Source organism: Protomyctophum parallelum (genome assembly GCF_964188405.1).
Source record: "Protomyctophum parallelum genome assembly, chromosome: 15".
Taxonomy (NCBI): Eukaryota; Metazoa; Chordata; class Actinopteri; order Myctophiformes; family Myctophidae; genus Protomyctophum; species Protomyctophum parallelum.
The window spans coordinates 16,963,756-16,975,213 of record NC_139710.1 but is presented as its reverse complement, the minus strand read 5'-3'; positions in this window follow the sequence as shown (position 1 = coordinate 16,975,213).

Here is an 11,458-nt window from a genome sequence, read left to right as displayed (position 1 = left end):
ACAGAGAGCTGCACAGGCGGCCAGAATCTGGAAATGTTTCTTTTTTTCCCCTCCACCATCTATTTTTTGCCTGATTGCACATTCATGATTTTCAAATGGCTGGTTATAAACCAGCGGAAAACCACAAACCTGAGGATTTTTTCAATTGTATTTAAAAAAATATAATATGGTCTTTTCCTATCGGGGAAAAAAATGAAAATCATAATTAATGTGTTTGATGTAGAAACGGCGAGTCAGCATTTTTAAATATACCTTTATAAAGATGACACAAGAAGTCAGATAATTTCTGAACACCTTCATTATGTTCCACAAAATGTTGCTCATTTAAAAGCACCTCCGTCAGCCCAAATTTCTTTAGGATAGTAGCCTAGATATTTTTTTTGGCACCCTACACTGTGTAATGCAGAGTATTACTTTAACTCTTCAGAGTGTATGAATGCAACCACATTCGTACACTCTCAAGAGTTACAAATGATATAAATGAATAGGATTTTGCTGTGTACAGTATAGGCAAGGTTTAACATAATATGTCAGTATCCGTAGACAGCTACTACCCTCTTGTGGCCGAGTTATGAATACAACACTTGGAGAAAAAAACATCCACAAGCCTATTCAGACATACAGTGGTGCCACTGTTGTCACAGGGAGACATGGGCTCGTGATGTGAATTTGCACGAGCTAGACAAATGTTTTTGTATGCATTGTACGGACGGAAATTTTGCAAGTTACCCGACAGCCTATGCCTGGGAAATTTCGGTCCCGGCTCCTGTAAAAATAATCTTCTCTGAGCAGAATTTGAACGAAGGTTACAGTGAAGATGTTTTGCAGATGGTATAGTCATCGAGTCACGCTAGGTTAATGGCCAAAAAGCCTTTCGTTCCATCTCCTGAGCACGGTAAAACATGCCAAAATGATTGATGCTGACAACGACTTTAATGTCTGACAACGTCCGATCCCCTTAATGGCAATAACTCTTTCCTCTCTTCTCCACCCAACAGCCCAAAACAACTGTGTATAGCTCGAATCAATGGCTTAACATCCAGGAAACATTTTTTGACATGCGAATGTCACACAACTACTAATACTAACCGTCTTGGTTGGTTACATTCCATCAAGGGAGAGGATAATGGCCTTTTAATGGGACTTACAGTGCTCACCATTTGGGGCCGTTTTACAAACCATTCTATGCATGATTGCACTATGCCACGTCGATTAGACGACGTGTGGTTGCCATATATATGAAAAGCTGTGATAGACAGCCACGCATGAACAGCCTTTTGTTTGGCCTCTCACTGGGTGGTCATGTTCAGAGTCATGGTTAGCTATGAGACCACTCAGACCAAGCATGTGGTATAGCGGTTTCCTGCCTTTAGATAGATCACTTCGGGGTGTATGTATATGTGTGAGTGCACATGTGCGTGCGCTTATGTGCGTGACTGTGTGCGTGCGTGTTATTAATATCCTGTTGACATGTTGGTTACTGTGTGGTCAGTCACGCTCCAGTAGAATCTGTTCCTCTTGTTCCTTACACCTGTTGCTGAGCTTCTCAAGCAGAGTAACCATGAGAAGAACTATAAGACATGACAAGGTGAACAAAAGGAAAGGTTTTACTTTTTAAAATCATATTTTCGACATAAGTGGGGTCCGGAGACCCCACAGCGGTCCAGGGGGTCCCCAGCAACACACAGGAACAGTTTCAACCACGTAGTTTACGTGGTTGAAACTGTTCCTGTGTTGCTTTTTAACGTTTTTTTAACGTAGCCAAAAAACTAAATAGTGACGTAACCACTATTTAGTTTTTTAACTAACAGAGCTGTGTTATATTAACACTTTGAGTAATACTATCTTGTGAGACTATAAAAGATTTTCTGTCAGAGATAGTTATACATCCATATAGGATATACTTTTGAAAGTTGACAGCAGTATTTCAATGTTTTAAACATGTGGTGGTTTTCTCTCTCTCTCTCTCTCTCTCTCTCTCTCTCATATATTATTTAACGCAACCGTTTAAACGGAATAAAGCTGACCAGAGACCAGGCATCAACCAGGGTCCTGACAGGGTTGTTAACAGCACAGAACAGAGCAGAGAAACAGTTGGCCTGCCAGACCAGTTCATGCAGTGCCGTGCGAGGTCATTCGCTGACAGCACTAACATATTCTGCCAGCGCGTGTATATATTCTCACTTCCATGTACACACATCTTTCACACATCCAAGTTCCCCCATCCAAGGTCCCAATGGCTTGGGGAGGTTTGGAAGCCAATGCCGCTTTACCAGGCACTAGCCTCAGTATGAGACTCTACAGTATGGACTCTGCAAGCAGTATCACACCCTGATCCCCCCATGACAATACATTTGACCACTGGTACCATAATTAATAACATATCTGGTAACATGAAGAATAAATGTACAAGACAGGTGGACAACTATAACCAAACCAAATAACTCTTCCCTATATGATCATGGTCCTTGGCCATAACAAAGCCCTTTGTGTTGTCCTTTTGGCGTCATTGCATAATCATACCACTGTTATATTTGAAAACTACAACAGTATTCAATCAATCAAAGAAAGGCCAGAATATTTGTTAGGCCCGCCACTGTGGAAAAAGTTGCATAAGTGATGCACTAGAGGGCAGCATTGAGTCATTACTGTAAGACACTGACTACAATAATGCAGCCCAATTGAATGCTATTTTATGCTATTTAAAAATATAAATAAACATACAAAATAATGCTTGACATTTTGGAGATTTGCAGTGTGCACTGCAGACTTTGTTTTCTTTTTTTTCTCCTTTAAATTTTTATCCCACGATTTTGTAACCCAGTTTTCTTTTCACCCAGTGCCAATTATTTAATGTAATCCTGGGCACTACACTTCCTCTGCCAACCTGGGGGGGCAGCGGACTGACCTCATGCCTCCTTCTATGCATGAGGAGTCCAAGCTGCTTCTTTTCACCTGACAGAGGGGAATTTCCCCGGCTGGACGTAGCACGTGGAAGGGACACGTTATTCCGACCAGTTCCTTTCCCCTCCATCAGGCGCCCCGGCTGGCCAGGGGAAGGTAGTTTTAGAGACCAGGATTACGTCATGTTTTTGTGAGGGTATCTACCCTAGGGGACACGGGGAGAACATGCAAACTCCACACAGAAAGGCCCTATCGCCAACCCCCGCCTCGGGTATGGGCACTGATGACGCGGAGGAGGGAACACGCCGCCAGTGCCCACAGCGTCCCCAGCGAGAATCGAACCCAGGCCAGGACCTTCTAGCTGTGAGGCGACAGCACTACCAACTGTGCCACCGTGCCCCTACCAGACTTTGTTTTCTATATGCTGATGTTCTGTTCGTCTTGCATCCGTTTACTAGAGTGGATGTGTGCATCCTATCCTATATTACAAATTGGCTTAAGAGAGGACCGATGTCATGGTTTATTTGATTGATTGACTGGTTGTTCTGCATAAATTGTAATTGTAATTTACCCTGATTTATACTGTATTATACTGTATTGTGTTGGATGTATGCGACTGTTTTGTGTATTGTAACCTCGTCTACATAGAAAATGACAATCAGGGAAGTCCATATCTATCTATAAATGCACCACGTCTGTGTGTACGTCTCTAATCCACGTAACTTGAGAACCATTTGCCCCACGACTTCAAATTTGACACACGCGTTCCACACCACCACAGGGAGTACAGTGCCTGGCCTTGAGCGCGCAACTTATCTCTGACTCTTGTCAACTAACATTCTGTTTGGTGGGCACCGCTCTAGTGTGCATAAAAGGGATAAGAACTGACAGACATATAACGGCATGCCCATGAACAGAGCATGTGCACCTTGCGCGGTAGGGAGAGAGCAACAGCTCTGCTGAAAAACAACAACAAGGGATGGAAGCTCCTCTCTTCAGCCATTGATCACAGTCACAAACCTCTGCCTTAACTGCTGCTATATTTCTCACCGGAGCTTCTATATAAATAAGTGGTGTCGAGCCCATGAACCTGGCCAGTCAAAGCGGGGATGCTGGTGGAAGCCAGCTCCTCTTAGCCAACTTCAACGTACAACACGTCCTTAGCACCAAATCAGTATACACGTTTTTCTCCCCCTCATCTGTGGACAAATTGGAGCAGTGTTATGAATGTACGGACACAGAAGATGTGTATATGGATATATGGTATATCTATTCTCCAGTCAGTCTAGTGGCTATCGTCAGTGTGAAGTCGCCCAGGAAGCTCAACGTTTGTTATTTCAAGAAGGGAACAGAGATCTGTTACTTCTCCTACTCCAACACCATACTGGCTGTCAAACTCAACAGACAGAGGCTTTGTCTGGAGGAGTCACTACTGTACAATGTACATCCACAAAATCTGCAGGGACATGAAAGTCCTGCACACCATCCCCACAGGTTTGTGTGCCCTCTCCATCAGCAAGGATAACTGTTACCTACCTACCTCCAGCAACAAAGACGGTCCACATTTTCAAACTAGCTGAGCCAGCAGATGAGCAAAAGATATTACATATCTTATTGGTAATTAGAGCATTTTTGTCAAACCATTCAAATAGCTAGACAACATTCAAATAAATTGTTAGAGCACACTGGTGGTGCAATTTGCAGTGTACAACGTAAACCAGTAATTCTTAAACCTTTTCTTGCCAAGGACCCCCAAATTGATATATAGGCACCGGATCATCATCTGAAAATCATTTGTGCCGATGCAAAGATTTGAATTCAAAATGTTCACTTTGAAATATCAAAGATTTGCACTATATATATATTCAGGATTTTGTCAATAGCAGATCACGGCATGGAGTGACACGCTATCGCTATGAGCTTGTACATCTGCTATTTTAGAATAGCCAATGTATGGTATAAATTCGTTTAAAGTGGTTCAAATAATTGTGACGCGTCGCTAGTATAGAGTACAGTATGCACAATTGCACATGCATCACTTTTCCACCAGGACACGCCCACCTCATTTCGACTGACTGGCGGTCCTGCGTACCACCCGCTTCTAGATTGCACATAATGCAGGAGGCAGCAGTTCGTTGCGTTATTTAAAACAAGCACTTCCAAACTCTGACACTTTGAAAAACATCACCTGCACATAATTTATTAACAGAAAGAAGCTCATAACATGTCTAACATAGTGGTTTTGTATTCAAGCTTTCTGTGCAGTTACAATGTTGGTGAGTTTAACGTTTAATACAATCAGACTTTTCTGTTTGGATGTATGGGCTGTCAAGGCCAGAAAGTAGTTTTTTGCCACTCAGGCGTTCCCACATAACTTCCGGGTACGATGATACCCCTACCCCACCAAGGACCCCTGGTGGCCCACAGACCCCCCCCCCCCTGAGAACCAATGATGTAAACAACACAGGGGAGCTAATGTTGCCTTGAAGTGCCCAAACATAAACATTTATCATTTATCTTTACTAGATGTGTCGTTTTTGTAAGAAGAGTTGCCCCACTAAATGAGGTTTGTATTGATATGTAATTGAATAGGCTGAATTGTGTTGAATTTCAAGAAAAGAGCATGTTTTGGGTTTATTTAGTAGATATGTGTTTGGAGTTGAGATTAACAACCATCTTCTGTGCCACAGTATGACCTTGCTTATAGGACAACTGAAAAGGGTGCTGTGCGTGTTACCCATTGCATTGTTCAGATCTTGACCATAATCTTTTCCAATGGGATCCCATCCAAAACTATAACCAACTATAATTCAAAAGCATTGTTTCTTTGGGGAAGGTTTATTTTAGTTAATAGTTAATTAGTTAATTTTCTTTTGGTTTTCATATAACAATTGTGAATTCATGTTCATAGTGTAAATAAACGATACGACACGATACGATTTTCAATTCAATTCAATTCACGATACGATACAACTTTGTCAGCTAGACTGGTGTACAAAAGAGTTCTTTATAGTTTCTTATATTTAGGGACTCTAAACCGCCTCATTTGATATTCATCATTTAAAACATGTAAGGGGTCAGAGGAGATACTCTTCGCCAGTCTAAGCATGCTCTTGGTCTGGGCTTCTTTAAGGAATGTAACACGACCTCCACCTACCAACAATTATATAGTTTGTTCTTATATACTATAGATAGGCTGTTAAACCAGGACGTGCTACAGTACAACATCACAGTTTGAACAACAGACGTATAGAAAAGAGACAAGATCTGACTAACCCTAACCTGAACCGCACCAAACGATCTAAGTCGGCATAAGTAGTACATACGCTGCTGTATCCTCTTACAGATATAATCAATATGAGAGGACCATGATAGGGTGGCATCTATCATCACCTCCAGATATGTAAGATGGAACACACACACACACACACACACACACACACACACACACACACACACACACACACACACACACACACACACACACACACACACACACACACACACACACACACACACACACACACACACACACACAAAACATTGCTCAGTTAGTAGTAATTTCACATACAGTACATAAAAAGGTTAGGTGGTTACATGATCAAAGATTAGGTCTGGTTTCTGTAAATAATTCCTAAATGACCTCTAGGTGGAGTAAAACAGGTCCCGTTTTCCTTTCAATGTGAATCAGATTTGAGAAAATATGCAGTATCCACCTGTAGGCATATAGCCAAAAGCCATGGCATTTTCTAGGTACATTGCTTTCTGCCGGTGTTACACCAAATAGAGCCACAAGAGGGCATAATTGTATGTTTATTTCAAATAGTTCAGACCATAGACTGTAAAAAAAAATGATTTCAAAGATATTTGTCCATTATAATATAATGGACAAATATCTTTGAAATCTTTTTTTTTTTTTCAAACCATAATTTATGGTTTGATTTTGGAACAGGACCAGAACATGTGAAGTGTTGCAGGTTCCTCTTTACAACTGTCACACAGTGGGTCGGATAAATTTGGTTTTGGATAGTTTGTATTAAGTCTGGTAGGTTGAAGGTTCGGTGTAATAATTTGAATTGAATCAATCCATGTCGTGCACATAATGGATGATAAGTGAACCCCTTGCAATGTTTGATTCCATCTTTGGGAAAGCTTTAATGAGATGTCTTCCAAGCTATTGGAAGACATCTTGAAAGGGAGGTTGCAAGACCATAGGAGCCAATTCCCTGGCGAAGGATTTTAAAACCTTTGAAAATCCACAGTAATGACATTACTATCACTTACTAGCCTTTCTCGGCCCCACCCCTCTCCCATTGTTTATATTGTGTTTTAGGATCCAAGATGGCCCCAGCACCAGGAGGGGTTGGGGAGGAGGTGAGCGGGTGGGGTCGACATATGCCCTTAATGGGCTGCGTTCACATATTCAAGACACCCGTCTTGTGTCTGTGTTTAATGCATTTCCAATGGAAGCCCATATGGTTTGACCAAGGTTAATTCAATTAGGAAGGATTAGGAAGCGAAGACCGTACGGTGGACTCCATGTTGCTCCCTGGAAGGAAAGAAACATGCGCAATGGGCTATATCAAAGATGGTCTATTTATGAAGATGGGCCAACTTCATTGGAGCCACTATAGGCAAAATGGTACACAAAGCCTACAAATTGTCTCCTAAATATAGCAGGCGTGGTTTGCTTCTCCCCGACCTCCCTACCCCCCCTCCCCCTCTCCCAGGCTGACAACAGCACTGACAACGTCATGTGGAGCATTGAGAGCAATTTATATGGAAAATGTCAAATGCCATTTCCCAAATCAGCCCCCATCAACCAAGAGTCTAAGACAGTTATGGAAAATTATATTATTAAGCATTGGAACACACATTTTATGTCCATTCATTTCACGTTATGTGAATATTATTGATATTCACATATTGTCATCTTAAATATGGGGCCAGAGCCCCCTATTGTCCGTCAAATTGCAGATGGACAGAGTGTGCCCCTTGTGATGATTGGATCCAGTATTTAGTTCAGTGAAGGAATGGTTCAGAAGCTGTGTTCACGAACTTCACGTTCATTCTCCCATTGGAAATGAATAGACTAACATTCTTCCCGTCTCCTAATAATGTTGCCGCCCACCTCACGCAGATACGGGAAGTAAAGCAAAGTTGGCCTCTCTTGCTAATTTTCCTCTTGGGCTATATGCAGCCAACACTTCCGCGTTCAGCTTCCTTGGTCTCAATTGCGCATGTTTCTTTCCTTCCAGGGAGCAACTTGGAGTCCACCGTACGGTCTTCGCTTCCTAACCTTATTTAATTAACCTTGGGTTTGACCAAACATTTTGTTTGATGGGGGGAGGGGGGCAGAACACATCCATCAAAGCTGTGTTCAGACACAAGTCAGGTGTCAGACACAAGGCAAGTGTCTTGAATGCAGCCCAGTAAGGGCATATGTCAACCCCGCCCGCTCACCTCTGCCCCATCCCCTCCTGGTGCTGCAGCCATCTTGGATCCTAAACACAATATAAACAAATGGGAGAGGGGTGGGGCCGAGAAAGGCTGGACCAGGGTTCAAATCTCGGGTAGAACATGAAAGTTTAAGGCTTTAAGGCAAGCCCTATGATGAAAACAATAAAAATATCAAATCCACAAACTCACAATGTGAGCTTGTGGATTAAAATAAAATATTAAGATTATATTTTATTTTATTTTAAATGCCTATATAAAATATAATGTTATGCTCAAAATATACTTTTTGATCTCCTGTCATTCAGCTGACCACACCCACCTCTTTTTAATGAAAAACATGCACGTTCTTCTCAAGAAATGTAATGGGGACGGAATGTATGAGAGGAAATAGTACAGTTCTTGGGTATTCTTGGAAATTGGCAGAACATAAACCTTTCACTTTCATTTTTAATGACTTAAATGAAAAGGATTTTCTCTGAAATCGTAGCTGATAAAGTGACCTCCAGGCAGTGTAATACATTTCCATCAGCAAAGACAATAAGTGTGTGTGTCCCTTATCACCCCCAGGTGATATTGATTGATTGAATACTTTATTACCCATTTCAAATAGTATGATGATGCTGTTTCCATTGTGGTCCTGTGTATTCAATTCATTAAGACATTTAAAGACTAATAATATGCAAGACAAATATATACAAGACATCATCAACAAATAAAATGCAAAATAGCGATAAAACATATGTACATATGGGACACTAAGTTTGAGTCTGTTCAGTCGGGCAGCCACTTGTCTGTCCGTGAGTCTGTGTATCTTTACAAATATTCCCATATAGGCCTATTATGAATATGCCTGATGCACAGCTGATTATGGCCATGCCTGATCAGTAGCCTACTATGTGTGTGACATCAGACCAGAGCTTGATCAACAAGAGTCTATCCCAGGGGTACTCAACTGGCGGACCGCGGTCCGCGACCGGACCGCGGACCACCTCTTCGCGGACCACCCAAGTTTTTTTTAAGTTAATAATATAAATAACATCAGATGGTACATTTCTCATGTGAAATTGCTGCAAAGGCCCCCAAAATGTCCCCCAAGGGCCTCCAAAATTCTGGCGCACGCTATGCGCGCGCGCAGTGTGGCCTGCCAGGGCGTATAACTCCCGGCCTGATTTGGAGTTCCACTCCGGGCCTGCACTCTGCACCCCATTATTGGTTGGGTGGAAGGGGATCTGATTTGTATAAGCTTGGCTTGACCATACTAAACGGGCATAGAGCCCCGCTCTCCGAAGGACGCCGCGCATGGGACCGGACCTCGGTCTTATTAAAAAAAAAATTGTGGACCTTCATCATTTCTAGTTGAGGACCCCTGGTCTATCCTATATTAAAATTGGGCCAGCCAGCTATGGTTATGAAGGCTAGAATGTATTAATTCACAACGTGACATATCGTGAGCTTGTAGATCTGTCATTATCAGCAAATGACCATTACGACATTTCCCGAATAGGGAAGCATGCTTAGGGTTCAACACACGTGATTGAACCTTAAGCCTCTCATCAGTAATCTCAATGGTGGGTAAAACCATGCAAATGTGCTTTGTGGTGTAGTTTTCTCCAGGAACGAACAAGGGAGGTAATGAGCTGTGAAACAGAGGAACATATGTACCGAGTACTGCTTCACTGGGAAACCAACAGTGCTGCTAAAGCCATTTCAGGGGCTACTGCAATGAATGAATGTCTCTAAACCGTTCTTCTAAATTAGAAATGCCAAGACGTCTTTAACAAGCATTCGGGCTCAGCAAAACGAATAGTGTCTACTGAGAAATAAAGCTATGTAGAGTCTACATATAGCTTTAATTACATTGTAGACTACCGGTATGCATGTGCATGACTTGCACAAGAAAGCATGCCCTTCAAACAGAATACACTTTATTGTTAATCCCTGCTGCATGGCTGACCAGCAAGACTGATATCGCTATGCTTCTTTCCAAGAAATCATACGGGAGGGGGAGGGGAGAGGCTGGAAATATCATCTGATGTCGAGGAAGGAACGTGTTGACCGTGGTCATTCCGCCATTGGCTGCTTGGAAACCATCAGCATACCATAAATCAACACTTAACGGCCAAGAGGCAGGACAGTTCTGGGAATGCGCATGACAGCAGCAACCACAACAGTAGCAGGAGAAAGAGCTTCCCTTTCTGCTTTTACTGAGGATAATATCATCAGCGGCTCTCTGCTTGCCAGATCCCCATCATAGCAAGATGCACAATCCCACTTCCAGGAAGCGAGAGCTAGAGGCTGCTCTTTAATCATAACTGGATGAGTAGAACTGCTGAATGCATGCATCGCTGTTGGTATTAAAGTGCAAAATGCTTTGAAACTAAGATTTTAAATAATCTTCCTCGCTGGAGTGTAAATAAATCCTGTATATTTTGAGCAATGTGGCTAGAAAAACAAATCACTGCCCTGTCTGTCCAGGGTTAGTGGTTTAAAAATGTGTGACTGTGGATGTGGGTGGGCTGCTTGCCTGGTTTCTATTGCAAGCCATCACAGATTCTCTTTTTTTTAAATGTAAAGCCTCATCCAACGAGTGCAATACATGATATTGTCCAGCAGAGGTCAGCAAACACCAAGGAAAATGTGAGCCGTTATGATCTTGCTGCAATACAGCAGAAAATCTGCACACTGGATTTTCTTTCTTTTCTGTTATTTGTTGTTCTTTTTCCAGGTCTGATTTGTTGGAGAGTATAATTATACCTACAGTTTCAGTATAATAGCTTTCTCCTTTCTCTTTATCCACCACTTTTACTGATACAAATATTGCTTTATTGCCAAATATTTGCTTTGCTGCCATGACTGCCACCTCTTTACTGTACATGTTTATTTGAAACGGATATGCATTTCCAACAAATGTCTTGCATACAGTATATGGGGTGGCTCAGGATGTAAAGTGTCTGTCTTGGAATCTGAAGGTTACAGCCAGGTTTGATTCCCGGGTCCTCCTTTCCATGTGTCCAAGTGTCCTTGAGCAAGACACTGACTAACCCCTGACTTCTCCCGGTGAGCAAGTTGGTGCCTTGCATGGTTTCCGGTGGGT